Raw genomic sequence first — 4,794 nt, forward strand, 5'->3', positions numbered from 1 at the left:
TGTCTCTCTGAAAATAAAGAAAAAACGAACAGTTAAAAGCAAACAACACAAAGACCAAAAAATAGGTATCTAATTTACTAACAGTTACTCCTGTTTTGAACTGTAACAAGTATCTCTCATTCTTTTCAGTTTTCACTCTGATTTTTAACAGAAACATCAGTTTTTTTACATTTCCTTGTATGTTTTAAGCAATTTTTCCCTAGCTCACAGTTTAGCATGAAGAATGTCATTTGCACCTCCTTAGCAAATTTCCTCACATGAGAAAATGCATGGCAAAACATAACTTCTGCATCAGCTTCCCAGGGGAAGAACTCTGTCTTCCTCCACATTAAGTCAATCTACACCAAGTTAAGTTTCATTCTTGGCTTGACCTTAATTGAAATGATAACAAATTTAGGAGGAGAAGGTATTTCTTTACCCAGAAAGAAAACTATCAAATTATGTCCCCCAAGCTCTCGTGTGCACACAAAGGTTTGCATATCTGTGATTACAGTATCTCTCCTCCCACATTTACCAGTAAACAGATGTCTTCCTTTATTATTCATAAAGCAGCCTGACATCCAAAGCCTCACATCTCTCCTGTTACAGGTGTAAATGTTACCCACATTCAGTGAATACATTGTTTGTGCACTTTGTGAGACAATAGTATTTCATGTGGATTCATAACTACGTAGCCTACCTTCTCTGGTTGCAGGCAAATTCTGCACAGAATTTTCCATAAAAATGGATGTGTGTATATGTATATATATCTATATGAAATTTCCACTCCTCAGTGCAAAATGCATGATACCCATAGCTTGCTGGTCGAAAAAAATATGAAAGCTTCTCTTTCATGTGTCATGTACTCCTAGAATGACTGCACACGTATTAAAATGGAGCATCTCCTCTATTACTCCTAACTGCTGTTTTCTGGAAAATGTCTTGTAGAAGAATATGTATTCAACAACTGGAAAGTTGAGAGTTCAGTTTCCTGAAGATCCAGAGGTTGCTTGGTTTTTCTTTTATATCTTTGTGTCATGGTAAGCATTTAGAATAAGCATTTTGTCCTTCCATTTCTCTACTTCCACAAACTCACTCTGCTAAATGTTGCAGTGATTTTAATGTTTAACATATACAGACTGTCTTAAGGTTTTCTTCTGGTGAGTAAATTATGTACACTTCACAGACCTTCTACTGTTCGGTCACTGAGAATCTGAAACACTCATGCTTTCTTAATTTCTCCTCTCCCTTTAGGAGGTACATGGTAAATTATGTTGGAAAGGGTCCCAGGTAGCATATCTAAGAGAAAGAACTTTCAAAGTCCTCTTCCTGCAATTTTGAAAAAATAAAATCTCTTACCCAATTTTGGTTGCGGGTTATAGAAGGAAACAATCACCATCAATATACTCTAAATTTTTGGTTGTTTAAAAGAACAGAGTTAAAATTTAGTGGAAAAAATCCCAAATCTTAAAAATACTCTTCTGAGCATTTCTCTTAGGAGAACAGACTGAGAGAGTTGGGGTTGTTCAGCCTGGAGAAGGGAAAGCTCTGGAGAGACTTTGTTGCAGCCTTTCAGTACTTAAAGGGGACTTTAGAAAAATGGGGAGAAACTTCTTAGCAGAGCCTCTTGCAAAGGGGTGAGGGTTTTAAAACTAATTCAGGGTAAATCATCATGAAGTTTTTTACAACAAGGATGGTGAAACACTGGAACAGGTTGCCCAGAGAGGTTTTAGATGCTGATCCCTGGAAGTATTCAAGGTGAGATTGGACAGGGCTCTGAACAATGATGAGTAAAAGATGTCCTTGCTTATTGCAGGGGGGTTGGACTAGATGAACTTTAAATGTCTGTTCCAACACAAATTATCATAGGATTAAAAATATACCTCAGAATGTAAATAATAAATTGTAGCTCTATTGTATAGTCATCCTGCATTCTTAAAAACAGACCAAGAGCTCACATTTATCGTGCTTATAAAAGGATATTTACTCCCTGGATGGGACTCAGCTGACTAAAATTTAGCAGTGTGACACCAGGTGTGCAGGCACAGCCCAGTCATTTCCCCACTGACCACCACTCACACAACTTCAGCTGGGCAATTTCTGCCCTGGTGTGTTGGGATATTATACCTTAAAGCACAGGCAAGATGAGCAAGTCCTGAAAGCTTGGTGTAAGACACATTTTAAAATGTTAGTACCCACACTATAAAGGTCAAGCCATGCGACTACTCGATATCAAAAGATGACAAATATGATGCACAAAGAAAAGCTTCAAAAAGTTTGGGTGAATTTAAGAGAGAGAGGTCTGCAGAGGAAGACATCTGAAGATCTGGGCAATGTGGGAGTAAGTCTCTTTTTAGGAGTTCATGTATAAAGTGCTACGTTTTTTACACTTATGGATGAGGTAAAAACTAAATTGAGATTTCAAAAAAGCTTCTAAACTCCCATACTAATCTCTCGAAGAATGGGTCCAAGTTTACCTAATGTTAGCATTTAATTGAATAATACACATTACTGATGAAAAACACCTATAGATGAACTTTTATGCTCAAAGGTTCACTTGATTTTCTTTTTTTTTTTTTCTCCTCCAGAGAGATAGCTTGGTTTAATAGATGTTACTCTGGAACTCTATTAACCCTGCCTTACAGGTGACACTGCATTCCCCAGGGCTCCACGAGCTAGAAGTACAGCCTGAGCCCTCCCAACTCCTAGAAAACTCATGAGCTTTCAGGTTTTCCAATTCTGCTTCTCAATAAATATTTTAAAGCCCCAAATCAATAAAACCTACAATTTCACCCAAGGCAAATAAATAAGCATCCAGCTTGTCCCCTTGAATCTGTCAGAGTTGACATGGAATGGAAAACATACCCAAAGTGATACAAAACATATGGCCAGGTGAAATGGCCAAAAGTTTGTTTAATGTCACCAGCTATTAAATGCTCCATCTGTTAACTGGTTCTGACAGTAAAAGTCTAAAGGTACAGAAAAACAGACACCCATCGCTGCTTGCATTTTCTCTGAAGTAGTCTGCTGAAAAAAATAATGCTTCAGAAGATGTTAGATCAGCTTCTGGGAGCACAGGCTTTAATACTGAGAAGGAGAGGCTTCTTTTCGCACTTGACACCACACATTAGCTTGAGCAGTGAAGCTGGTTTATTTCCTTTCTCACTTTGCTCCCAAATAACTTACTGAACACATTAGCTTCACAGGTTTCCACCTGGGAGATTCTTCACCAACTTCTCTTGCCGCATTGCGCAACACGCCAAATATGATGCTTAATTCACTTTAAATATTTAAAATCTGAAGAAAATGCATAAAATAAGTAAAATCAAACTTCATAGTACTAAAAAACTTACCCTTTTCCATTATATCTGCATTATTCTCTTGGGATATAATGGAGCTATAAAAACCCCTCACTCTTACCCATCTTCACACAACCTAAATCAACTTGTTGTTCAGTTCGTATAAAAATAAATTTTAGAAGTATTTTTCCTTAAAAATTTGTATTTCTAATGAAAAGTTAAATTAAAAGCAAACAAACAAAACCCCCATCAAAACCAAGCCCCTTGCATAACATTTCAAAGACAATCCCAGATGAAATTTTATGAAGGAAGAGTCACTTTCTTGACCTGCTGACAGAATTATGGCAGGAACAGTGCATTTTTAAGTTGACATAATTTTAAACTCATCTTCCAGATGAGAAACTGAATTGCTTTTAACAGAAAATATCCAAAACCAGAGGTATCAGCTGAAACAATTCTTTTAAAACACAGCCAAAAGATGAGGGTCTTCATGGGACTTCACAACACTGAAGTCAGAATTCCCATCTGTTCTGGACTATTTTTTCCATGCTCCCAGCCACACTGCAAGATTTCAAGAGACCCAGAGAGAGGTCTTCAGAACTAAGCTGGAAGAGTGAGAGAAGGCTCTATGGTTCAGAAGTTGGGGTATCTCCCAGTCCCCAAAACCTCCTGACTGTGGAGGAATCTCTTGGATGCCGACCGACAGATTTGCTTTAAACAGTTCACGTTCATGACACAGACAGACATGGAAAGGAGAACAGCATAGGTACAGAACACGTGTGGTGAAGTTCACACATTTGAATGCCTTACTATTTACTCAAGGGGAAAGTCAAAGTGTGGTAAACCCCTGCTTTTTTGAAAAAAGCTACTTTCATTTAGTAATTTAAAGTTAAGGCAACCTCTCTTGCGTGCAAAGGGGAAGTTTATGCACAGAAATATCTATGCTAAGAGCAGACGAGACAGACCCATTCCTGCGCTGGGCTGAAGCCATCAGAAGCGTCTCAGAGCCCGAGCCGGCACGGACAGCACCTCCTGAACGCCCGGGCTCACCCAAGACTTCCCCAAGCAAAAGCCTCTCCAGCCAGCCTCCACTTAGGATTTTTCTTCCACAAACTTTTTTACACTTCGCCGGCAGGGGAGGGTGGCACAGCACACTGGAACAAAAACCCACCTGTATCTTTCATACGCAGCAACCCAAAGGGAAAACAGCCACAAAGACGTCCCGAGCGGCGGCAACAGGAGCCGCGGTGCCCGGCTCGCCGCCCCGGGCGGAGCTGGCCGGGAGCCGGAGCCGCAGGGCGCTCACGCCGCTCGGGGTGGCGGCGGCGGCGGGCTCCGCCGGGCTGCGAGGACATCCAGCTTCCACAGGGCGGGGCACAGCGAACAGATAACCATCTAAATAAAGGTCTAGGAGCGAGGCGCAGCCCGTCCCGCTGTCCCTGCCCGCAGCCCCGCAGCTCCGCCCGCTGTGCGGGGCGGTGCCGCAGCCGGGGAGCCCCGCAGAGCCCGTGTGCCC

This window comes from Parus major, chromosome 1 (assembly GCF_001522545.3).
Source record: "Parus major isolate Abel chromosome 1, Parus_major1.1, whole genome shotgun sequence".
In the NCBI taxonomy this organism is placed as follows: Eukaryota; Metazoa; Chordata; class Aves; order Passeriformes; family Paridae; genus Parus; species Parus major.